Source organism: Hyla sarda, chromosome 1, assembly GCF_029499605.1.
Source record: "Hyla sarda isolate aHylSar1 chromosome 1, aHylSar1.hap1, whole genome shotgun sequence".
Taxonomy (NCBI): domain Eukaryota; kingdom Metazoa; phylum Chordata; class Amphibia; order Anura; family Hylidae; genus Hyla; species Hyla sarda.
Genome location: NC_079189.1, coordinates 593,922,456 through 593,950,240, shown reverse-complemented (window position 1 = coordinate 593,950,240; position 27,785 = coordinate 593,922,456). Strand labels below are relative to the sequence as shown.

Here is a 27,785-nt window from a genome sequence, read left to right as displayed (position 1 = left end):
TAGCAATTATGTAATGGCAAGGGGAATAAGAACAAGTATGTAACAGCAAGGGGTACCTTAACAAATATGTAACACTGGGGGGCAACATAATGAATATGTAACAGTAGGGGGCACCATAACAGTACAGTATAGCGTAACACAATAAACATGTAACAGCATGGGGCATCATAGCCAATATTTAACAGCAGGGTATATCACAGCGACCATATAAAACCAGGGGGCCCCATAACAGGTACGTAACAGCAGGTGGCACAAAAACTAATTTATAACACCAATGGGTGCCATAACAAGTACGTAACAGCAGGTGGCACAATAACATCAATGGGTGCCATAACAAGTACGTAACAGCAGGTGGCACAATAACACCAATGGGTGCCATAACAAGTATGTAACAGCAGGTGACAAAAAAAAGAAGTTATAACAACAAGGGGTGCCATAACAAGCATTTAACAGCAGAGGGCATCCAAACAAGTATGTAATAGAAGAGGGAGCCATAACAAATGATGTATCAGCAAACAATTCAATTACAATTATACAACACCAGTAGACATCATCATAAAGTATGTAACAGCAGGGAGCGCTACAACAAATTATGCAACATACAAGTATATGACAGCAGTGGGCATCACAACATGTAAATAACAGCAGTGGGCATCACAACATGTAAATAACAGCAGTGGGCATCACAACATGTAAATAACAGAAGTGGGCACCATAACAAGTAAATAACAGCAGTGGGCATCACAACATGTAAATAACAGTAATGGGCATCACAACATGTAAATAACAGCAGTGGGCACCATAACATGTAAATAACAGCAGTGGGCATCACAACATGTAAATAACAGCAGTGGGCACCATAGCATGTAAATAACAGCAGTGGGCACCATAGCATGTAAATAACAGCAGTGGGCACCATAGCATGTAAATAACAGCAGTGGGCACCATAGCATGTAAATAACAGCAGTGAGCACCATAGCATGTAAATAACAGCAGTGGGCATCACAACATGTAAATAACAGAAGTGGGCACCATAACATGTAAATAACAGCAGTGGGCACCATAGCATGTAAATAACAGCAGTGGGCACCATAGCATGTAAATAACAGCAGTGGGCACCATAGCATGTAAATAACAGCAGTGAGCACCATAGCATGTAAATAACAGCAGTGGGCATCACAACATGTAAATAACAGAAGTGGGCACCATAACATGTAAATAACAGCAGTGGGCATCACAACATGTAAATAACAGCAGTGGGCATCACAACATGTAAATAACAGCAGTGGGCACCATAACATGTAAATAACAGCAGTGGGCATCACAACATGTAAATAACAGCAGTGGGCATCACAACATGTAAATAACAGCAGTGGGCACCATAACATGTAAATAACAGCAGTGGGCACCATAACATGTAAATAACAGCAGTGGGCACCATAACATGTAAATAACAGCAGTGGGCACCATAACATGTAAATAACAGCAGTGGGCACCATAACATGTAAATAACAGCAGTGGGCACCATAACATGTAAATAACAGCAGTGGGCATCACAACATGTAAATAACAGCAGAGGGCACCATAGCATGTAAATAACAGCAGTGGGCACCATAACATGTAAATAACAGCAGTGGGCATCACAACATGTAAATAACAGCAGTGGGCACCATAACATGTAAATAACAGCAGTGGGCACCATAACATGTAAATAACAGCAGTGGGCATTACAACATGTAAATAACAGCAGTGGGCATCACAACATGTAAATAACAGCAGTGGGCACCATAGCATGTAAATAACGGCAGTGGGCATCACAACATGTAAATAACAGCAGTGGGCATCACAACATGTAAATAACAGCAGTGGGCATCACAACATGTAAATAACAGAAGTGGGCACCATAACATGTAAATAACAGAAGTGGGCATCACAACATGTAAATAACAGCAGTGGGCATCACAACATGTAAATAACAGCAGAGGGCATCATAACATGTAAATAACAGCAGTGGGCATCACAACATGTAAATAACAGCAGTGGGCACCATAACATGTAAATAACAGCAGTGGGCACCATAACATGTAAATAACAGCAGTGGGCACCATAACATGTAAATAACAGCAGTGGGCATCACAACATGTAAATAACAGCAGTGGGCACCATAACATGTAAATAACAGCAGTGGGCACCATAGCATGTAAATAACAGCAGTGGGCACCATAACATGTAAATAACAGCAGTGGGCACCATAACATGTAAATAACAGCAGTGGGCATCACAACATGTAAATAACAGCAGTGAGCACCATAGCATGTAAATAACGGCAGTGGGCATCACAACATGTAAATAACAGCAGTGGGCACCATAGCATGTAAATAACGGCAGTGGGCATCACAACATGTAAATAACAGCAGTGGGCATCACAACATGTAAATAACAGCAGTGGGCATCACAACATGTAAATAACAGCAGAGGGCATCATAACATGTAAATAACAGCAGTGGGCATCACAACATGTAAATAACAGCAGTGGGCATCACAACATGTAAATAACAGCAGTGGGCACCATAACATGTAAATAACAGCAGTGGGCATCACAACATGTAAATAACAGCAGAGGGCATCATAACATGTAAATAACAGCAGTGGGCATCATAACATGTAAATAACAGCAGTGGGCACCATAACATGTAAATAACAGCAGTGGGCACCATAACATGTAAATAACAGCAGTGGGCACCATAACATGTAAATAACAGCAGTGGGCATCACAACATGTAAATAACAGCAGTGGGCATCACAACATGTAAATAACAGCAGTGGGCACCATAACATGTAAATAACAGCAGTGGGCATCACAACATGTAAATAACAGCAGTGGGCACCATAACATGTAAATAACAGCAGTGGGCACCATAACATGTAAATAACAGCAGTGGGCATCACAACATGTAAATAACAGCAGTGGGCATCACAACATGTAAATAACAGCAGTGGGCACCATAACATGTAAATAACAGCAGTGGGCACCATAACATGTAAATAACAGCAGTCGGCACCATAACATGTAAATAACAGCAGTGGGCACCATAACATGTAAATAACAGCAGTGGGCACCATAACATGTAAATAACAGCAGTGGGCACCATAACATGTAAATAACAGCAGTGGGCATCACAACATGTAAATAACAGCAGTGGGCACCATAGCATGTAAATAACAGCAGTGGGCACCATAACATGTAAATAACAGCAGTGGGCATCACAACATGTAAATAACAGCAGTGGGCACCATAACATGTAAATAACAGCAGTGGGCACCATAACATGTAAATAACAGCAGTGGGCATCACAACATGTAAATAACAGCAGTGGGCATCACAACATGTAAATAACAGCAGTGGGCACCATAGCATGTAAATAACAGCAGTGGGCATCACAACATGTAAATAACAGCAGTGGGCACCATAACATGTAAATAACAGCAGTGGGCATCACAACATGTAAATAACAGCAGTGGGCACCATAACATGTAAATAACAGCAGTGGGCACCATAACATGTAAATAACAGCAGTGGGCATCACAACATGTAAATAACAGCAGTGGGCATCACAACATGTAAATAACAGCAGTGGGCACCATAGCATGTAAATAACGGCAGTGGGCATCACAACATGTAAATAACAGCAGTGGGCATCACAACATGTAAATAACAGCAGTGGGCATCACAACATGTAAATAACAGAAGTGGGCACCATAACATGTAAATAACAGAAGTGGGCATCACAACATGTAAATAACAGCAGTGGGCATCACAACATGTAAATAACAGCAGAGGGCATCATAACATGTAAATAACAGCAGTGGGCATCACAACATGTAAATAACAGCAGTGGGCACCATAACATGTAAATAACAGCAGTGGGCACCATAACATGTAAATAACAGCAGTGGGCATCACAACATGTAAATAACAGCAGTGGGCACCATAACATGTAAATAACAGCAGTGGGCACCATAGCATGTAAATAACAGCAGTGGGCACCATAACATGTAAATAACAGCAGTGGGCACCATAACATGTAAATAACAGCAGTGGGCATCACAACATGTAAATAACAGCAGTGAGCACCATAGCATGTAAATAACGGCAGTGGGCATCACAACATGTAAATAACAGCAGTGGGCACCATAGCATGTAAATAACGGCAGTGGGCATCACAACATGTAAATAACAGCAGTGGGCATCACAACATGTAAATAACAGCAGTGGGCATCACAACATGTAAATAACAGCAGAGGGCATCATAACATGTAAATAACAGCAGTGGGCATCACAACATGTAAATAACAGCAGTGGGCATCACAACATGTAAATAACAGCAGTGGGCATCACAACATGTAAATAACAGCAGTGGGCACCATAACATGTAAATAACAGCAGTGGGCATCACAACATGTAAATAACAGCAGAGGGCATCATAACATGTAAATAACAGCAGTGGGCATCATAACATGTAAATAACAGCAGTGGGCACCATAACATGTAAATAACAGCAGTGGGCACCATAACATGTAAATAACAGCAGTGGGCACCATAACATGTAAATAACAGCAGTGGGCACCATAACATGTAAATAACAGCAGTGGGCATCACAACATGTAAATAACAGCAGTGGGCATCACAACATGTAAATAACAGCAGTGGGCACCATAAAGTATTATATCAAAACTATTTTCCTACGAGGCTTCATTTCTAATACTGTGATTGCAGCTCACCCCCTCCTCTCTCCATTCAGAACACATGGATGCTCACCAGAGCTGTGCGTTCACATGTATGGGGTGAACAGAACAGATAAGCTGTAGGCCAAGTGTGCGTTCAGTAGACAGCTAGTAAAGGTATATGACCCCCTTTAGAGGTGGTTTCACACAAGGTTTTTTTTTCAGAAAAAAAACCTGTGGAAAAAATGCCATGGGAGACCCATAGTGTGCCTCCAGCTGTTGCCACCCCGCATCCTGCCTCCTGGCCTACTCGTGGCGGTAATCCGCCGCTCCGAGCAGCCACACAGGGGCCTGCGAATCATCGCGCGCATGCGCAGTGTACTCAGACATCGCGACTGCTCTGTAATGTCTGAGTACAATGCCAGTGCACTTGGCGACTCGCAGGCCCTTGTGTGGCTGCTCGGAGCGGCGGATTGGTGCTGCGAGCAGGCCAGGGGGAGGGGCAGGGGGTGGCAACAGCTGGAGGCACACTATGGGTCGGGTCACCGGTGGAACCGCAGCGTCAAAAACGCTGCGGATCCGTTACATGTGACCCTACCCTTAGGGTACATTCACACATGCATATTGTTGCTGCAGATCTGAAGATTTGCTGCTGCAGATTTTGCTGCCCATTGACTTAAATAGGGCATAAAAATCTGCTGGCACAAATCTGCAGAAGAAAATACTCATGTGTGAACGCACCCTTAAACGGTGTTTTTTATGGGTCAGTGGCAGTTTTTCCAAACTCTCAGTTTTTTCTTCCCACAGACCTCAGTATAGTAGGTTGAAAAAAAAAAAAAATAATTTACAAAATTGTGTGTATCGGCAGATTTTTTCCTCAGATTCTTTAATAGAAATCTTAGAGTCACATGATCAAAAAATCTAATGACTTTCCGGCCAGGTTCACATAGTGTATTTTCAGGTGTATTTCATAGGGAAAAAAAATGTGCCTGTAAAATTGCGGAAATTTTGCGTCCTTGTCTTTTACATTAATGTGCTCTATGTAATGTATGGGAAAGTTTTTGTCTGTGCCCAAAATACATTAAAAAGAAAAAGTTTTTTTTTTACAGCCGCATAATTAAGTGACACCTCACCTTTTTACTTAGATATAAAAAATTTGTCCGGTGTGAACTTAGCCTAAGACTTGTTCATCACACAATAAAGGACAGGGGATAAGCTGTCTCATCGCGGGGGTCCGGCTACTGGGATCCCCGGGCCGGCATCGGTGGCGTTCTGAATACCAAAGCTTGAAGCTTCCATTTTAGTTATGTCACACCACGCCCCCTCCATTCATGTCTATCTCCTTAACGACGAAGGACGTATATTTACGTCCTCCGCCGGCTCCCGCAATATGCCTAGGTGATGCCCTGTATTAACCCTTCAGACACGGCATCTGAAGTGAAAGTGAAAGTATCCCGGCTGTTTGGGACTGCCGCAGTGAAATCACGGCGTCCCGAACAGCTGACCGGACACCGGGAGGGCCCTTACCTACCTCCTTGGTGTTCGATCGACAAATGACTGCTCCGTGCCTGAGATCCAGGCAGGAGCAGTCAAGCGCCCATAACACTGATCACAGGCGTGTTAATACACGCCAGCGATCAGCATAGGAGATCAGTGTGTGCAGTGTTATAGGTCCCTATGGGACCTATAACACTGCAAAAAAAAAAGTGAAAAAAAAAGTGAATAAAGCTCATTTAACCCCTTCCCTTAATAAAAGTTTGAATCACCCCCCTTTTCCCATTAAAAAAATAAAACAGTGTAAATAAAAGTAAACATATGTGGTATCGCCGCTTGCGTAAATTGCGAATTATAAAAATATATCATTAATTAAACCGCACGGTCAATGGCGTGCGCGCAAAAAAATTCCAAAGTCCAAAAAAGCTTATTTTTGGTCACTTTTTATACTATTAAAAAATGAATAAAAAGTGATCAAAAAGTCAGATCAAAACAAAAATCATACCGATAAAAACTTCAGATCACGGCGCAAAAAATGAGTCCTCATACCGCCCCGTACGTGGAAAAATAATAAAGTTATAGGGGTCAGAAGATGACATTTTTAAGCGTATAAATTTTCCTGCATTTAGTTATGATTTTTTTCCGAAATAAATCAAACCTATATAAGTAGGGGATCATTTTAATCGTATGGACCTACAGAATAAATATCAGGTGTCATTCTTACCGAAATATGCACTGCGTAGAAACGGAAGCCCCCAATTTTACAAAATGGCGTTTTTTCTTCAATTTTGTCGCACAATGATTTTTTTTTCCGTTTCGCCGTGGATTTTTGGGTAAAATGACTAATGTCACTGCAAAAAATAAGCCATAATATGGATTTTTAGGGGGAAAATTTAAAGGGTTATGATTTTTAAAAGGTAAGGAGGAAAAAACGAAAGTGCAAAAACTGAAAAACCCTGCGTCCTTAAAGGGGTACTCCGCCCCTAGACATCTTATCCCCTATCCAAAGGATAGGGGATAAGATGTTAGATCGCCGCGGTCCCGTTGCTGGGGACCCCGGGGATCACTGCTGCTGCACCCCGCCATCATTACTGCACAGAACAAGTTCGCTCTGTGCGTAATGACGGGCGATAAGGGGGACGGAGCAGCGTGACGTCATGGCTCCGCCCCTCATGACATCATGGCCCGTCCCCTTAATGTAAGACTATGGCAGGGGGCGTGACGACCGCCACGCCCCCTTCCCATAGACTTGTATTGACGGGGGCGGGCCGTGATGTCACGAGGGGCGGAGCCATGACGTAACGATGCTCCGGCCCCTGTATTGCCCGTCATTACGTGCAGAGCGATCTCGCTCTGCGCAGTAATGATAGCGGGGTGCTGCAGCAGTGATCCCCGGGGTCCCCAGCAGCAGGACCCCGGCGATCTGACATCTTATCCCCTATCCTTTGGATAGGGGATAAGATGTCTAGGGGCGGAGTACCCCTTTAAGGGACTATAGGAGGGGGGTGTGATGGCTAGTACATAGCTGTAACGCCTCCTCCCATAGACATGAATAGAGGGGGCGAAGCTCGCTCTGTGCACTAGATGACTGGGGTGCCGTGCTGGAGATTGTGGGGGGTCCCAGTTGCCCCCTTTGGATAGGGAATAAGATGTTTAGGGTTGGAAAACCCCTTTAATACAGCTATGGGAGCAAGCAGAGTAGGCAGCTGCCTAAGGCGTCATTGGGGGATGGCAGTATTTATTAATTTCAAAAAATCCATTTAATCAGACACATAGAAAGTAATGATGGTGGGGCGCGTTCTATACCCCCCGCCTTGGACCCTCAGAGTTCTTGTCCACCCCAGGAGCCTGAGCCCTTGAGGCCAGAAGTCATCCTTCAGCTCAGTTTTGTTCTGAGATGTCATCTTTCCTCCATTCCCCGTATTTGCGGCCGATCTCTGTTATTGATTAATAAGACTGGTTAAACATTAGGAAAAAGAATTTCCGAAATGCGGAATTCCCTCTTCTCTGGGTAGCTGTACATTTCCATCAAAGTGAAAATACTGCAGCCTACAAAACTGTTATACTGAAGAGAGAATACTAAATTTTACCAAAAAATGTACTTTCTTTCAGTGATTTTGGATTTTTTTCCTACATTTTTTTCCTACATTTTTTTCCTCACCTTTGAAGAACAATAACCAATGGGCTATGAAAGTGGATGGCACAATCTATAGCCCATTGGTCAGTACCTTTCTTATTCTTATATACCGTATATACTCGAGTATAAGCCGAGTTTTTCAGCACGAATTTTCGTGCTGAAAACGCCCCCCTCGGCTTATACTCGAGTGAACTCTCAATCCCTTTCAGTGGTCTTCAACCTGCAGACCTCCAGATATTGCAAAACTACAACTCCCAGCATGAACGGACAGCCATCGGCTGCCCGGGCATGCTGGGAGTTGTAGTTTTGAAACATCTGGAGGTCCGCAGGTTGAAGACCACTGCGGCCTTCGTCATCATCCAGACCCCCCTTTAGTTTTCTACTCACCTGCCCTCGGTGGGAAGGAAGGGTGAGCTGGTCCGTGTGCATGAACGTCCCTGTGAGTCGTCCGCAGTGGTCTTCAACCTGCGGACCTCCAGATGTTTCAAAACTACAACTCCCAGCATGCCCGGACAGCCGATAGCTGTCCGGGCATGCTGGGAGTTGTAGTTTTGCAACATCTGGAGGTCAGCAGGTTGAAGACCACTGAAAGGGATTGACAGGCGGTGATGATGAAGGGGGGGAGGGTGATGATGAAGGGGGGATGATGACGAGGGGGATGATGACGGGGTGATGATGACGGGGGGGATGATGACGGGGGGGATGATGACGGGGGGGATGATGACGGGGGAGATGATGACGGGGGGATGATGACGGGGGGAAGATGACGGGGGGATGATGACGGGGGGATGATGACGGGGGGATGATGACGGGGGGATGATGATGGGGGGGATGATGACGGGGGGGATGATGACGGGGGGGATGATGACGGGGGGATGATGACGGGGGGGATGATGACGGGGGGGATGATGACGGGGGGATGATGACGGGGGGATGATGACGGGGGGGATAATGACGGGGGGGATGATGACGGGGGGATGATGACGGGGGGATGATGACGGGGGGATGATGACGGGGGGAAGATGACGGGGGGATGATGACGGGGGGATGATGACTGGGGGGGATGATGACGGGGGGAAGATGACGGGGGGATGATGACGGGGGGATGATGACGGGGGGATGATGACGGGGGGATGATGACGGGGGGATGATGACGGGGGGATGATGACGGGGGGATGATGACGGGGGGATGATGACGGGGGGAAGATGACGGGGGGATGATGACGGGGGATGATGACGGGGGGATGATGACGGGGTGATGATGACGGGGTGATGATGACGGGGGATAATGACGGGGGTGAAAATGACAGGGTGATGATGACGGGGGTGTTAATTACGGGGGTGTTAATGACGGGGGTCTGGATGATGACAGGGGGGGATGATGTATTTCCCACCCTAGGCTTATAGTCGAGTCAATAACTTTTCCTGGGTTTTTGGGGTGAAATAAGGGGCCTCGGCTTATACTCGAGTATTCAGTATACGGTACATAGCTCTGTTTGTCCCCTCAACTCACCACTACCTGAGGAAGAAGGGCGAAGCGCGTCGGAGCATGAGGTGGGGGAACACCTGGGCCACTGCTACTAAATGTGGCTGGTAGGTATTGGTTTGCACATGACTGCAGGATTTTGTGTAGTCAGCTCACTTTGTTAGGGAACTAGGCAATACTAGTTATTACTTGCACTTTATTAGTTATCATGTAGTAAAAGGGGTACTCCGCCCCTAGACATCTTATCCCCTATCTGGGGAACAGAGATAGACAAAAATCGGCCATTTAGTTTTTTTACTCACAAGATGCCATTTCTGTGGCGTTGTTTTTTTTCCCCAAAAATAGTGTGCATTAGTATAGACGTTTTATTTTTGGCATTTCATAGTATAAGGCCTTGTTCACACGTCCAAAATTTACATGCGGAATTCCGTATTGGAATTCTGCTGGAGAGTCCCATTGAATTCAACAGGTCTTCTGCTGCGCTGTTCACAAAGCAAAATTTTCAAGCCAGATGTTTCCGGCACAGAAATTCCATTTTCCGTGTCCGCAGAAAGATTGAACATGTTCATTCTTTCTGCAGACACCACACGGAATGCATGACCGTCTATGAGACAGCACATTCCCGTGTGGTCCTAGCGCCGGCATAACATGCAGTATCCGTAATGTCTGCATGGAGATTTTTTTTTTCGTGCAGACATTCCGGAAGTGTGAACATAGCTTTTTTTTTTTTTTTTGGTGCTTTTTTTCCCCCCTCACCTATAGAAGTCTAACTCCATAACGACGCAGGACGTATATTTACGTCCTCCGCCGGCTCCCGCGATATGCCGCGGGGTCACGCGGTGTCCCCACGTCATATTGGGTCAGTCCCGGCGGCTATCAACGGCCGGGACCCACGGCTAATACAGGACATCAGCGATCGCGGTGATGCCCTGTATTAACCCTTCAGACGCGGCGATCAAAGCTGACCGCCGCGTCTGAAGTGAAAGTGAAAGTATCCCGGCTGCTCAGTCGGGCTGTTCGGGACCGCCGCGGAGAAATCGCGGCGTCCCGAACAGTTTACAGGACACCGGGAGGGCCCTTACCTGCCTCCTCGGTGTCCGATCGACGAATGACTGCTCAGTGCCTGAGATCCAGGCAGGAGCAGTCAAGCGCCGATAACACTGATCACAGGCGTGTTAATACACACCAGTGATCAGCATGAGAGATCAGTGTGTGCAGTGTTATAGGTCCCTATGGGAGCTATAATACTGCAAAAAAAAAAAGTAAAAAAAAAAGTGTTAATAAAGGTCATTTAACTAGGGATCGACCAATTACCAGTTTGGCCGATATTATCGGCCGATAATCATGATTTTGGGCATTATCGGTATCGGCAATTACCTTGCCGATAATGCCCCCCGCACCGCCACTGACCCCCCCCCCCCCCGACCCACCGCACCGCGATGCACCCCCCACGCTACTTCTGGCTCCTGCTGCGTCCTGCGTTACGCTGTGCGCAATGACGAGTGACGTGACGTGCGCGACGTGACGTCACCGTCAGTGCGCACAGTGACAGCTCAGGACGACGCCACCGGAGCCAGATGTAGAGTGGACCCCGGGAACAGGTAATTATAAAACCGGGGAAGGGGGAGGCAATGGGGCCGGGGCAGTGCGGTGCGGGGTGCGGCGCGGCGGTGGGGGGCGCGGTGCAGCGGTGGAGGAGCGGGGCGGCGGTGGGCGGAGTGGTGCGGCGGTGGGGGAGCGCTGGCGGTAAGAGGACTCAGGACCCCCGGACAGGCAGGGGGAAAGAACCGGGTGGCGGCGGCGGCCTATGGCACCGCAAAAGCCACTGCAGTGCATTGATTTAAAGCGCCCGCTTTAAATCAATGATCTGCAGCGGTGTCGCGGGGGGATAAATAGCCGATAACTTATACCGGAATATCGGTATTAGTTATCGGCTATCGGCCCTAACCTCCCCAGATTATCGGTATCGGCCCTAAAAAAACGATATCGGTTGATCCCTACATTTAACCCCTTCCCTAATAAAAGTTTGAATCACCCCCCTTTTCCCATAAAAAAAATAAAACAGTGTAAATAAAAAAAAATAAACATATGTGGTATCGCCGCGTGCGTAAATGTCTGCACTATAAAAATATATCATTAATTAAACCGCACGGTCAATGGCGTACGCGCAAAAAAATTCCAAAGTCCAAAAAAGCGTATTTTTGGTCACTTTTTATACCATTAAAAAATGAATAAAAAGTGATCAAAAAGTCAGATCAAAACAAAAATCATACCGATAAAAACTTCAGATCACAACAAATGAGTCCTCATACCGCCCTGTACGTGGAAAAATAAAAAAGTTATAGGGGTCAGAAGATGACAATTTTTAAACGTATACATTTTCCTGCATGAAGTTATGATTTTTTCCAGAAGTGCGACAAAATCAAACCTATATAAGTAGGGGATCATTTTAACCGTATGGACCTACAGAATAATGATAAGGTGGAATTTTTACCGAAATATGCACTGCGTAGAAACGGAAGCCCCCAAAAGTTACAAAATGGCATTTTTTCTTCGATTTTGTCGCACAATTCTTTTTTTTTCCGTTTCGCCATGAATTTTTGGGTAAAATGATTAATGTCACTGCAAAGTAGAATTGGTGACGCAAAAAATAATCCATAATATGGATTTTTAGGTGGAAAATTGAAAGGGTTATGATTTTTAAAAGGTAAGGAGGAAAAAACGAAAGTGCAAAAACTGAAAAGGGTAGCTCCCACCATCCTATTTTTTTTTTTTTGCTAGCCTGTTCCCCTCCGCTACGGCACTAGCCCGTTCCCTTCTCCCCCCCCCACCCCCCCCCCCGCCCCGCATACCCCGTACCCTCATTACACTTGCAGTTACTGCAGAGTCCGGCAGCGGGCGTGCAGGGACAGCGGCGGCAACAAGGCAGCGGCGATGTGCGGGAGGAGTGGCCTCCCAGCCAGTGGCCGGGGAGCCAATGAGCTCGCTCCCACCGGTCTGATTGACAGGCAGGGAGCGAGTGCAGCCTAACTGAAAAAGGACTGATTGCCACTCCAAAATCAGTCCTATTTCAGTAGCCGTTTTTAAATGTAAATGAAACCTTTTTAATGAAAAAAATAATAATAAAAGTATATTAGAGACATGTTGTAATACATAAGTACTACAACATATCAAAAAATAAAGCTGGTGACAGTGCCCATTTAAGGGGCTAAACTCCATAAGTCCTCGTTCACACTGCAAAACATTTGCGGAATGTCAGCCCAGAAAACATGGCGGAAAGAGGAATTGGAATTTCAGCGGCGGTAACATCTGCCGTGGAAATTGCGCCATGTGCACCCCACAGAATCCCACTGGAAACCAGGCAGAATTTTTACAGCAGATCCCAATCGGAATTTCCACCTCATGAACAGACCCGAAGACTAGGTTTCCCCCAAAAACTTAAAATGGCGCAAAATTGCTGCAGTGTTTTTCGTGAAAAAAAAATCACAGCGTCCAGATGTTAGGTAAAAGTCAATAGGGCTTTATAAAACACTAAACCCACTTGGCGTTTTCCCCTCACCGGTTCTACAAAATCATAGCAAAACGACACAATTTTATTTTTATTTTTTTGTGAAAAAACGCTCCGCCCAGATGTCAGACGAAAGTCAATAGAGATTTTTGATACACCATACCCACTTGTGGCTTTTTTTCTTTTTTGTGATGAGTTTTCGCACTAATCTTCTGTGTTTTTTCAAAAAATGTTGGCGTTTTTCTGCGGTTTCGGGCTCAGCGTCTGTTTTTTTAAATCGCAGCATGTTGAAACTATGCTTTCTTTCTTTTTTTGGGGGGGGGGGGGGGGGTTAAAATCGTGCCGCTTCTCTCCCAAAAAAGTCTATGGGAGCAAAAAAAATAAAAAATCATAAAAAAAAACACTATGTGAATTTAGCTTGGACATCTCCCCCCCATTTCTTCAATAGAAATCCCTGAGTCACATGATGAAAGAATTACCTGACTTGTCATGATAGAAATGCTGGGGGGGGGGGAGAAAAAAACGCCAAAACCCGCTATTTTTCAAACAAAATTTTGGGAGTGCAAAATGCTGTGTTTTATTTTTTTATTTAATTTTTTTGTTTTTTTTTCCAGGTCAAGGTTCACCTGCTTCGAGAGAAAAAAAAAATGTCATACTCTGAGCATGCTGCAAAACTACAACTCCCAGCAAGCCCGGACAGCCTTTGGCTGTCCGGGCATGCTTAGAGTAGTAGTTTTGCAACATCTGGAGGCACCCTGATTGGGAAACACTTCCCTGAGCAATCACTAACGTAAGTCAAAGACTGTCCGGGCATGCTGGGAGTTATAGTTTTGCAGCAGCTAGAGGTCCACAGTTTAGAGACCCGCCTCGGACATTCCATTGGGAGATTTTAGAGTTAATTCCATTATAAAATGCAGGAAAATAACGTAGCATGCTGCACATTTTTTTTTTTATTCTGGGACGGCCGCCATAGTGGTCAAAGTAAGCGATCTGCTGATAGTTTTTCTTTTGTTTTCAGTTTTTTCGTAGTACTGCGCCAATTCTAGAAAACCTACCCATAATAGGTCATACAGTATATAAGTATATATATATATATATATATATATATATATATATATAAGCGATCTGCCGATAGTTTTTCTTTAGTTTTTAGTTTTTTCGTAGTACTGCGCCAATTCTAGAAAACCTACCCATAATAGGTCATACAGTATATAAGTATATATATGTATATATATATATATATATATAAGCGATCTGCCGATAGTTTTTCTTTAGTTTTTTCGTAGTACTGCGCCAATTCTACAAAACCTACCCATAATAGTTCATACAGTATATAAGTATATATATATATATATATATATATATATAAGTGATCTGCCGATAGTTTTTCTTTAGTTTTTAGTTTTTTCGTATTACTGCGCCAATTCTAGAAAACCTACCCATAATAGGTCATACAGTATAAATATATATATATATATATATATATAGATCTGCCAATAGTTTTTTGTTTGTTTTGTTTTTTTCGTAGTACTGCGCCAATTCTACAAAACCTATCCCATAATAGGTCATACAGTATATATATATATATATATATATATATATATATATATACACACACATATGTATACATATATGTGTGTGTATGTATATATAGGTTACACAGGTGTCAATAGCGACTTAGCGACTTCATTCGAAGAAGTTTTCAAACTTTCGAAAGTCGCCTTAGCAAAAATAAAAGAAGGAATAATATAATAATAATATAATAATAATAATAATAGCTTCCTATCTGATGTCACCTTAGAGTCTCAGGATGAGGATCCTCCCAGCAGCACCGGAGCTTCACCTGCTACTATGGACGCAGCTCTCATTCAGCAGGTGGAGGAGGAAGACGGCCCTGGATCTGCAGCTCTGGCCTCCTGATTGGCTGAACGGAAAGAATTTCCCTCACTGATTGGTGGAAGCCGTTGTCTGTCACGCTGTCCCCGCCCCTCCCATGTTTGCTGCTTGAGGTTAGTTACACATAGTCCGGGGTTGTCATGGAGACGGCTTCGGGCTCTGAATACAGCAAAGTGCACGGTGTATGGCCCCGCCCCCTGGAGTAGCGTAAACACAGCCAGCCATTAACCCTTCCTGTGCCACAATGCCCTGAAAAAAAAAACAAAAAAAAAAACAAGAGTTAGGAATGTTCCAGAAGTATTTTACTTATTAACAAGTGGAGATTGTCATAAAGTTATGAATAATGTTAGACTAGGACTGATTGTACCCAGTGATATTATTACTCCTGCCCCAGGGTACGTGTCCTATTGGTATGCGTACTAATGCGCCCGGAATTCGGAGTTAGCGCAATAATTTGCGACTTTTAGTAAAAATCGCATTAGATAAATAAGGGTGCAGTGCATGTCTAAAACAGAAAACGGTGTACTGATACACCAAACGCTCGGAAACTTCTATTGCAAAAGTCGCATATAAGTCGCTATTTTTCCTTATCTGCGACATTCAAGCGACAAGGATAGACGTCTATATTGAATGATAAATGTCCCTCATAATACTTCTTAAGGGTCTATTCACACGTACAGTATTTTACGCAGATTTGATGTACAGGATTCCATGCTGTGTTCAGTCATTTAGTTTACATTGAAATCTGCAGCAGAAAATCCTGCGCATCAAATCTGCGCAGAATACTGTACATGTGAATAGACCATAAAAGAGATCTCTGGTATTTTGGCCACCCTGACGGTATTTTTATATTAAAAAAAGCGGCAATACAATGTCCGGTATTTATCCAACCAATCCTCCAACTCCTGGAGCGTTGAACTTCAGCTGTTGCAAAACAGCAACTCTCAGCATACCCGGACAGCCAATGGCTGGGAGTTGTAGTTTTGCAACAGCTGGAGGCGCCCCTGGTTGAGAAACACTGACCTATACTATATACTACTATATAGTCCAACATGCTAGGAGTTGTAATTTTGCAACAGCTGGAGGCACCAATGGGTGGGAGAATGACCTATACTCTTTACTACTATATAGTCCAACATGCTGGGAGTTGTAGTTTTCATTTGGGACAGCTGCTGAGCCACAGGCAGTATCAGTGCATGCTGGGAGTTGTAGTTAGTAACTAACTATCTCCCGAATTTAATTAAAAAAAAGCAATAAAAAAGTTACATCAAAACAGAAATGGTACTGGTAAAACTACAGATCTGGGCGGAAAAGAAAATGAGCCCTCATACAGGCGCATATAAGGAGAAATAAAGAAGTTAAAGGGGTCAGAATAGGACAAAAGTTCCCCCGCATATGTGTATCCTGTGATGTCACACATATATAATGAATTATGTAAATTAGCATGGCCGGTATTATTTTTCATGCAAGAAAGGTGGCAACCCTAGCAAAAAATAATTTATAGGGGAAAAAGTAGCTGAAAGTGAGGGGGGGGGGGGGGGTCTGACTGCTGGGGCCCCCCCATGATCATAGGACGAGACCCGGCACTCTCAGTGAGGAGCATGTGCTGCCGACCCGGAGCTCTAAAGGCTTTGTTGGTTTGGCTGGAAGGCGAGCCGGTTTCTGGGATGCCAGGATGGCGCGTGTCTCCTGTTAGGGTGGGCGTCCATAAGGAAGCCTTCTTTTGTGGTATTAGCCCCTTGGGTGTACATGTGGATGAGGTCACTAGGAAGAAGATTTGGGGTTATCAGTATGTTGCTATATGGTCGCTAGTTTCTGCGGATCAGCATACTATTGATAAGGAGCGTAGGCCTAATTCAGATAAATTTGTGGATAGGAAGCCGTGGGTAGCAAAGACTATGGGGTATTGGTTGCAGACTTTTGCTGTGTTGAGTTGCATCATGGAGCAACAGCATCCCGAAGTTGTTCGAAGCTTTTCTCTACATGGATTCTGTCTATGGTGCATATAAGGCGCATGGAGGCGCGGCTTGGTGGCGCAATGACGAAGAATTTCGTTGGCGTTTGGCTTTGCTACCTGAAGTTAGTTGGGGCGTGAAGGCAATGGATGTCTGGTTGCGCTTGATGATGGCACAGAGGACTCCTTCCTTTCAGTCTGGGGCCATCGAGTGTCGCAGGTTCAGTGGCCGTGCGTAGACCCAGAGTGTGCTGGTTGTTTAATGAGGGACATCGTAAGTTCCTCAGCTTGTGCAAATACAACGCGGAACGCCTGCTGTGGAGGGCAAACTGCAGTGCAGTGTCCTCGAGGACAGAAGCCGGTCGTGCGCTCGTCGGCTTCTGCTGACGGGAAGGATGCCAGTGAACGTGGCCGTGATGGGCCCATGGTTAGAGTAGTACCCTAATAGGGAGGATGCTGGGGTGTTGTGGGATGATTTTTGGTTTGGTTTTTTCATCCCATTTGTGTTGAGGGATTCGGATCCTATTTATCCGGATAATTTGTTTGGTTTGCTTGGGGTGGGGGTGGGGGGTGCAATGCAGGGTAGATGTTATAACCCAAGGGGCAGATGTTATTAACCACTTCTTGTCATGACGCCAGGGTGTGGTTTAGCCTTAACCACCCGAAGGTAATACCGCTGGTCCTGGGCTAGGCACGAGGGCAATGAAGACACCGACGCCAAGTTACGGACAACCGTAGCTTTAGTGTATGTTCACACTGAGGAATTGGAGAGGAATTTCCACGCTTTTTCCTCTTCAAATCATTCAGCAGTGAAACCCCCCATAGAGCTGTGAAGAATTTCTGCCCCTCGGTTCACACTGAGGAATTTCCTCAAACAGAATTCTGACGAGGAAGTCTGTTCCGCTTGAAGAAAGAACATGTTCTTTCTTTCAGGCGGAATCAGCGTCGCTCTCCCATAGAGATCAATGTTATTTTTTTCTTTCAGTCAGAAGCATTTCTATGCGGAATCAGCGTGGAATTGGCGCGGAATTCGCGCAGAATTTCCGCATGAAAAAGAAATAAATTTCTGAATAGAAATACTTGATACTCCTCCTCCACATGAAACCTGCATTTCCACGCGGAATTCCGCACGGAATTCTGCACAAATTCCGCGCCAATTCTGCACGAAATCGCTGTTAATTCTGAGCGGAAATAAAACAGTGTTTTGGGGCAGAAATCTTCAGCGTGATTTCCGCCCCAATTCCTCAGTGTGATCATACCCTTAATGAGAGTAGACAGATGACACAATCTATGCAGTACAGCCAATATCCCAAGGAGGTGACCAGTGACACAGGGGGACCTCGCAGGCTTGCTGGGACTTGCAGTATGTAGAGACACTTGAGTGCAGGCCACGGTGACTATATAGAAGACTTGACTTGACTGACTTGACAATTTACATGAAGATGACTTTAGACATGAGGCCTCCAATGCTCTGGACACACTTTGTAAGATGTCTTGACTAGTGTTGCTCGCGAATATTCGCAATTCAAATTTTATTCGCGAATATCGCATATTCGCGAATATAGCACTATATATTCGAAATTACGAATATTTGCTTTTTTTTTTTTTCACTTTACACATCACAGTGATCATCCCTCTCTGCTTTCAGTTTGTGTGGTCTAAAGAAGGCTCTAATACTACTGTGTGAGACCGCCGGGCGAATATTCACATATCCGAATATTCGCGAATATTGATCCCTCCCTTCTTTTAGCTTGTGGGCCAATGAGAATGATGTAAACACAGTTGTCGGAGAAAATAGAAACATACCCAGCAACCAATAGGAAAGTATCCCACCCCTTCGCTATGGGTGGGTTCACACCACGTATTTACCCATACGGGAGCGCATACGGCTGGGGGGAGCTAAAACCGTGCGCTCCCGTATCCCGGCCGTATGCGCCGTATGGTAATTCATTTTAATGAGCCGACCGGAGTGAAACGTTCGCTCCGTTCGGCTCATTTTTGCCCCGTATGCGCTTTTCCAACCGGACCTAAAAACGTGGTCGACTATACAGTGGTCTCCAAACTGTAGCCCTCCAGATGTTGCACAATTCCAATTCCCAGCATGCCCAGGCAGTCACTGCATGCTGAAAGTTGTAGTTTTGCAACAGCTGGAGGCACACGGGTTGGAATCAATGAGCTAGAGTCTGTTTCCTAACTCAGTGCTTCCCCACCAGTGTGACTACAGCTGTTGCAAAACTACAACTCCCAGCATGTATGGTCTGTCAGTGCATTCTGGGGGTTGTAGTTTTGCAACAGCTGGAGGCACATTGGTAGGAAAACCTTCAGTTAGGTTCTGTTACCTGACTCAGTATTTTCCAACCAGTGTGCCTCCAGCTGTTGCAAAACTACAACTCCCAGCATGTAATGGGAGATGTAGTTATGCAACAGCTGGAAGTACGCAACTACAACTCCCAGCATGCCGAGACAGCTGTTTGCTGTTTGGGCATGCTGGGATTTGCAGTTTTGCAACAGCTGGAGGGCTACAGTTTAGAGACCACTGCACAGTGGTCTCCAAACTGTGGCCCTCCAGATGTTGTAAAACTATGTTGATAGATGTTACTTGTATGACTTGTACTTCTACTGCTTCTATCAAGTTACACTGGTATACTTTCTGTAAAGTTCCAAAATTTTGACTTATGCGAATTTTCGCATATGCGAAAAAAAATGTGAATATTACGAATATGCTAATTTAGCGAATATATGACGAATATTCCTCCATATATTCGCAAAATATCACGAATTCAAATATGGCCTATGCCGCTCAACACTAGTCTTGACTGCACTGCACTGCACCTCAGGAACAAGAGAGATTGCAGCCCCTCCCGTGGTTTCATAGGGGGCTGTGCAAGGAGCCCATAGGTCACTTGGGGGATCACATGGTCACTAGTGCCTCCTGGGTAACAATCACATGGTATAACTTTATTCACATGGTACAAACTATTAAAGGTACAATACACTTTATAAGGAATAACATATTTACAATGGGAGTAACACTGCAGCTGGCCCTGAGGACATAAAGGGACTCTTCCTGACAGGGCAGGAGATGAAAACGGGGAAACACCATCCCGTACTGGGCCACCACATTTGAAATCGGCCAGGGAGCTCCCTGAGGCACTGTGGGATACGGTTGGTAAGGAGGTTACCTTGGGTCGGTTTATGGGCCCTTTTGATTGCCCCCCTTTGGCAAATTTGAAGGTCTCCCCTTTGGGTGTTGTTCAGAAGAAAAAGTCTGGGAAGTTTTGTTTGATTCACCACCTTTCGTATCCGAAAGTTTCTTCAGTGAGTGATGGCATTCCGAAGGAGGATGCCTCTGTTTCATATGTTTTTTTGATCGAGCAGTGGCACTGGTGCGGGGGGCCAATCAGTCGGCCTTGATGGCAAAATCTGACATTAAGTTGGGTTGTCGTGTTGATGGGTTTTTCTATTATGACACCCAATTGCCCATGGGATGTTCCATTTCGTGCCATTACTTTAAAATGTTTGGTACCTTTTTGGAGTGGGTGGTGCGTTTTGAAATGGGCAGTCGTTCTATAATTCAATATTTGGACGCTTTTTTGTTTGTGGCCCCAACAGTTCTTGTTGGATTCCTTCCGTTTTTTGATGGCCCGGTTTGGTGTTCCGTTGTCGGCCTAGAAGACCGAGGGGCAGACGACGGTGATTTCTTTTCTGGGTATTGAGATTGATTCTGAGCATATGATTTTTAGACTGCCGGTGGAGAAATTGACCCGTTTGCTGGAGTTGGTGTAGAGTTTTTGTGAGGTGAGGAAGGTTACACTGAGACAATTGCAGGTTTTGTTGGGTCATTTGGTTTTTGCCTGTCGGGTGATGCTGATGGGTCGGGTTTTTTTCTCGGCAGCTTTCTCTGTCCACGAAAGGTGCCTGGTCATCATATCTGGGTGACTTCTCAGATGCGAGCTGATTTGTTGGTTTTGAGGGAATTTCTACGTATGTATAATGGACACACTTGTTAGCAGTTGGACGAGGTGATCAATGCGGAAATCAAGTAGTTTACGGATACTGCGGGGTCTTGTGGCTTTGGGGCCTTTTTTGGGGGTGAGTGGTGTGTGGAGGCTTGGCCTCAGGCTTGGCAGGACCGAGGTTGGTGTCGAAATCTCACATTGTTGGAGCTGTTTCATATTGTTGTGTCTGTGGAGCTGTGGGGGCAGCGTTTGAGGAATAAGAAAGTGTGTTTTTGGTCTGACAATGTGAGTTTAATACACTGTGTTAATGGTCTGACCACTTCTCTCCCTGTTTTGTCTCTCCTTAGTAATCTGGTCTTATGTTGTCTGGAGTTGAATGTGTGTTTTAGATCGCGCCATGTTCCTGGTGTTGAGAATGTGGTTGCTGATTCTCTGTCACCATTTTGTGATAGCCTGAGGGAGTAGGGTATATGGGGTGTAGCGGTGACTAAAAGGTATCTGGTTAACCCTTGCTATTCGTGACACCAGGGTGAGGGCTCCTCAGTAATGCTTGTCCTACCGCCACCCTTCCCAAGGGCGATAGGGAGGTAATGAATAATGGAATGTCCACAACCGGAGAATTTTCTAAAAATAGTTGTAACGTTTACTGAAGATTTTATGCAAGCTTCATAACCGGAACAGTCTCTATACATACAACTTCTCTTGGAGATTGACAAAGGTTGGGACTTTAAGCAATTTAGAGTCTTTAGGATGATGTGCGCTGTTCTACTGGATTTAGGGTATTTAGTTGCGGTCCAGTAGTCACGCTGGCTTTGGCGGGGATTAGTTTAGAACTCACGGTTTAGTTCAGCTGAGGCCGCTAGGTTTTCTGGCCTAGTGTGTCTTTGAAAGTTGCGCAGATCCATCCTGCTAGTCCGGCATCCACGAGAGCAGCAACCCAAGAGAGCTATAATTGGCTACAGCTCCCTTATATGGGCAGGGGCTGGACTAGAGCTAATTGGTCCAATACTTCTGTCAATCACATTACAAAAGATTATGGGTAACATGTGACCCAAGGACCTCCAAAGGTCCTCTAACATACCATAGAGGATATTAACATAGTCACATGACCGAAGGTCCTGCAACGCTAACAAGGTCAGTACTCTATACATTATCTTAAATACACACATTATTAAATATATACACTTATAAACACTATAGATTTAGAGTAGAAAAGAGGCGACTAGGGGCTGTCCCACCTGGGGGACCCTACCTGAGCGTAGTTACTCTGACTTTGGGGACCACCACACTAGGTACGGTATGCAATACGGTACTGGGACACCACAATTTCAATTTCAGGAGTTTCGGCGTCTGTGTACGGAGGCGGATCTGGAGGGCAGACCGTGGCCCCCCTGTTGATGGACCTCATGAACAACGCTTAAAGCCCCTTATCGAGTCATCAGTGGCGGTTGCCACGTGGTCGAGTCACGGTAAGGCGCGGAGGGAATGGCTCTCTCTGGTCGAGATGTGGCTTTGGATGACGGGATCCGTTTGGGGGTGACAGTTGATTATTTGTTGGCGGTTGTGGCACCGCTCTCCAGTGATTCTGGTTCTACACGTTGGAGGTAACGACCTAACGTTTCATGAGGGTGCCTGAACTGATCATGATCATGAAGACCTATTTAGAGAGACTGCGGGATTCTTTACAGAGGTTATCATAGTGTGGTCGGAGATCGTGCCACGGGTCACTTGGCAATGTGTCCAGGATGCCGAGGTGATCGAGAGGTTACGGCGCCTTGTGGACTCACGTATAGTCAGGTTTGTGCGGTCAAAAGCGTGCGCTGGGGTTGTCCGGCATAGAGAGTTGGAGGGAGACAACCGGAGATTTATGATTCCTGATGGGATTAATTTAAATGATATTGGTCACATCATCTTTTTGTCCAGCATTCAAGATGGTGTCGAACAGGCATTGTTCCTCCTTGGTGGCGGTCGTAGCGCCGCGTAGATGTACGTGGGCTCCTCGTCAGCGTAGGAGGATAACGACCGAAGAGAAAAGGAGCCGATGGCAAACATGCCCATTGGGGACCCGGCGGCCGCCATACTACTTTGGCTAAAGAAGTATGTGAATTTGCTGTGTTACACTGTTGGTTGACTGCAATGCAGTCGTTGAAGTTTGACTGAGTTTTATATGTTTATAATAAATAAGAGCTGTGACCATCACCTTGCCCAATTAATAGTAATCTTGTTGTTGTGCCATTATTTACAGTGGGAGGGCAGTGGGATCATTGTACAGTTTGGTTGTTCCATGCAATCATCAGGACTCGGTGAGCTGATCTATGTTTCCTTTCGTTATATATGTCACTAGAGTGAACCTCCTGCTGTCTGCGTGTGTCCTGCGTGTCCATTCGTAGCAGAGTAGACTCACAAGGATCTGCGATGCTGTAGTAAACTACATGCGCATGCGCAGTGTCCTCACAGGCATGGCAGTCGCTCCCTGAACTAGGCCAGAGTGGCTGTGATGTCTGAGAGTAGCGGAATGCTGCTATGGACAGATACTCAGGACACATGGGCACAGCAGGAAGCAGCGTATTTTATGTGCTACATGTGACCCTAACCTTAGAGTCTATTCACATGTACAGTATCAAGCAACTATTGGAAGCAAAATCTGCAGATTTTATGCTGCAGATTTCAATGTTAACTAAATGACTGAACACAACTTCAAATCTTCAGCTTCAAATCCTGTGCATCGCATATGCGCAGATTACTGCATGTGTGAATAGACCCCAAGGGTAGGGTCACACGGAGCACTTCTGCAGCGTATTTTAACGCTGTGGATGCGCCAGCGCAGTCACAAGGGGGAGCTCCCAGCTGCAGCTGGGTAGTTCTGTGTGTCCGCTCGTATGAGTGGATCAAAAGTGATCAAAAAGTCAATGCTTTGCAAAAGTGGTTTTCTTTTGTATTAAAGGGGTACTCCGTCTCCATCTTATCCCCTATCCAAAGGACAGGGGATAAGATGTCTGATCGCCATGGTCCCGCCATTGGGACCACCGCGATCTCTGTAAAGCACCCGTCATTCTTTTTAAAATGCTGGGTGTGGGCGGTGGCAGTTGTGATGCCACGCCCCTTCAATGCAAGTCAATGGGAGGGGGCATGGCCGTGACGTTACGACCCCCACTGCCCTCTCCAAGCGTTCGGAACAAAATGTTCCGAACGCTGGGGCAGCGGAGTACCCCTTTAAGTTTATTCTGTCATGGTTTTCTCACCAACCTTGTGCAGTTCTTTTGGCAGTGGACAGGTTAACTGCCATGATGGTAGTGGAAATTATGTTAGTAACGTAAAAGCTTGAAGTTGCGCAGCGACTTTGGTCATGACAAGGGCTGCACGGGGAAAAAAAAAAAAGATTGCCGCATCAAGCTGCTGCATCGCAAGGTCATGTTGTGATCTGCAAGTGGCCAGAACCATGACCAGAAATAAGTCCGGGATGGATTACCTGCAACTGGGGCCATTTTTGTATTGCAACACTACCCCATTTACTTTCATTAGCTGCTGCGGATCAGTGTGAGCCACACAGTGATCACTGGCCAAAATAGCCCTAGCCTAAGGGTGGCACCAAATGTGGTGTATTTGCTGCAGGTCTTCAGCTTGTAATGTCTGCACACATAATCCATAGAGAATTTCTTTCTTTGTTTTTTTTTTTTTTTTACCCTTTAGTGGGACATTTATCAATGTTAGCTGTAGGATGCTGTTTTTCCTGGCACAATTTTTGGAGCTTTATTTTATTTTTTTGTTAACTTGTGCCAAATTTACTATGAATGCGCACGGCCTTAAATATTGTGCCTTTTGAATTTTTTCTCCAGTTCCGCTCCAGCCACAATGAAAAGTTGCCTTGATGTGGAATAAATTTGCAGCATTTTTTAGGTAGATGCGTCTTTTTATACGCCCTTTGCACTGCTGGATTTCGCAGTCAGTTTGCAAAAAAGGGGGCAAAAAAAAAAAAAAGTGCAACAACACGCTGCATCTAAAGACACGCTAAAAAAAAGGCAGAAACACAATAATAAATGGACTTCAGATGGGTAGAAACTTCCCTTTTGGGTACTAGTCTGGCTTGGCATAAAATCCTGATCAGCTTTTTATATTGCTTAACAGGAGCTAAGCTGATACCAGGGAACATTACCTGAAAAGGTGATGTAATGAGCTGCTTTGCATATTCCCCTACCCGCGGAGTGCCTAATGGCCTTCTGAAGCTCCGTTACACCAGGAGTGGTGGCCTCGCCCTGAGGTAAATACTCAGCCCCTATATATATATATATATATATATATATATATATATATATTTATTTATATATCAATTGGCTCCTGAAAGTTAAACAGATTTGTAAATTACTTCTATAAAAAATCTTAATCCTTCCAGTAGTTATCATCTGCTGAAGTTGAGTTGTTCTTTACTGTCTGACAACAGTGTTCTCTGCTGACACCTGTCCGTCTGTCTCAGGAACTGTCCAGAGTAGCAACAAATCCCTATAGTAAACCTCTCCTGCTCTGGACAGTTCCTGAGACAGACAGGTGGCAGCAGAGAGCACTGTTGTCAGAAAGAAAAGAACAACTCAACTTCAGCAGATGATTTTTTTAATAGAAGTAATTTACAAATCTGTTTAACTTTCTGGAGCCAGTTGATATGAAAACCCCTTTAAGCTTCAGGCAGCAGAATTTCCAACCAAAATTCCTGAGCGGAATTCCGTTGGAAATTCCGTAGTGTGAACCCACCCTAAGGGTAAGGTCCACACAGGATGGAATTCCTGCAGTTTTTAGCTGCAAATTTCCAAAGGTGATATCTATTGCAGGTCACAGGATATAGATGAGATGATGCAAATCATGGAAACATGAAGCACCTCACTGGAATACAGGAAATCTGTTGCTTGGAAGGCCATTGCTATGTTGGAGCAGGGGGTTACTGCTGAGAACAATGGTGGAGATTTATCAAAACCAGGGTAGAGGGAGAGTGGTGCAGTTGCCCATAGCAATCATATCTCTTCTTTCATTAACATAAATAAAAATAAAAATAAAAAGCCTCTAAAAATAAAAAAAGTTATCTGATTGGTTGCTATGGGCAACTGCACTGCTCTTTCTCAACACAGGTCTTGATAAATCTCCCCTTATGCCTACGGTATATACCGGGCCTTATACAAATCTAATTGATGCACATTTTACACTATGACCTTGTGTGATCCATGTTTTCCGCATTTTGGTCATTTCGTTTTTTCCCAGCATTTTTGTCTAGATGTAAGTGGGAGGTCTGTCCTCTAATTGAGACTTTTCCCAGCTTGCATCTTCATTATTATGCCTCATGCCATTGAAAGGCAAAGCCAACCCGGACGACTGCTCTGATTAACTCTAATGAGGGCTGTATAATCAGTGACGCACCCCGGAACAGCGGGGGACGGAACAAATACCCAGCGACATACTTCACTGACTCCTATTGTGTGGAACTATCATTCTGTGAAGCCATGCATTCAGGGCCATGGCACTAGAAATTAGAATGGTTTAGTCAGATGTGAATGATGGCAGCAAGAGATATACGTCCCGGAAAATGGGTATTCATACTTACAGGCCAGTTAGGTTGACCTCCGTAGTAGGAAGAATGATGGAAGCTCTCCTGAAAAAGAGGATGCCGACCGCCTGAACACCGACAACACACTGAATTTGACGAGCTGTTAGAGGCGGCTTGGAAGCATCCAGATAAGAGATTCCACGGGACCAAGAAGCTCTGGGCTATCTTTCCCTTGCCTCAGGATCTGCTTACAAAGTGGTCTTCTCGGCCCATGGTAGACCCTCCTGTATCACGGCTCTATAAATCCACCACCCTGCCGCTGGTGGACGCAGCTTCCATTAAAGACCCCTCAGATAAGTGCATTAAAAATTTGGCAAAATTTGCCTTTGAGGAGGCAGGCTTGGTCTTGTCACCAGCTTTTGCCTCTGCTTGGGTATCCAAAGTCCTCTTGGTTTGGGCCGGTCACTTGTGCCAGGGGATTTTGACAGGTGTGTCCCCCGGCGATTTGGCAAGTCTAGTGCAGAAAATCGCTACTGCGGGGGACTCTCTCTGTTCGGCCTCCCTGGAGTCGGCTCGCTGCGCTGCCTTTGCATCCGGCAATTTAGTGGCTTTTCGGCGCCCCATGTGGTTGAAGGCTTGGAACGCCGATGTGGCCTCTAAGCATTCCCTCACTGAACTCCCTTTTCTGGGGTCTCGTCTATTAGGCAAGCGCCTAATTGAGATCATCTCTGAGGCTACCGGGTCAAGAGCTCTTTCTTGCCCCAAAACCAGGACTCGCAAGCCTTCCTCTGCCTGAAGGTGCGCCTCCATCCGAGTCTTCCCCTCGGGTGGGGGGTCGCCTGTCCCTCTTTCGGGATGTCTGGCTGATGCAAATTTAGGATTCTTGGGTTCGAGAGGTCATTTCCCAGGGCTATCGAATAGTCCCCAGTCCTGCCCTCCTCGATCTCCCACTCTTGCTGCAGCTTTTCAGGTGGCCCTTCGTACCCTCCTATCTCAGGGCATAATCGTGCCAGTCCCTCCTCAAGAATGGTTTTCGGGGTTCTACACAAATCTCTTCATAATGCCCAAGAAGGACGGCTCAGTTCGTCCCATTCTTGAT

At 45.3% G+C, this 27,785-nt stretch overlaps 1 protein-coding gene across 4 annotated transcripts in view; it reads right to left on the bottom strand.

Moving 5' to 3' along the window:
• The window catches only part of CAPSL (calcyphosine like), a 38,385-nt gene extending 23,011 nt beyond the window's left edge, over positions 1-15,374 (bottom strand). For 3 of the 4 annotated variants that reach the window (XM_056546594.1, XM_056546606.1, XM_056546614.1), the window contains exon 1: positions 15,147-15,374. The gene's annotated coding sequence lies outside the window, so the exon portion shown is untranslated. The remainder of the gene's footprint in view (positions 1-15,146) is intronic. The other variant, XM_056546584.1, reaches the window with a different exon arrangement.
• Between the last annotated feature and the right edge of the window lie 12,411 nt (positions 15,375-27,785).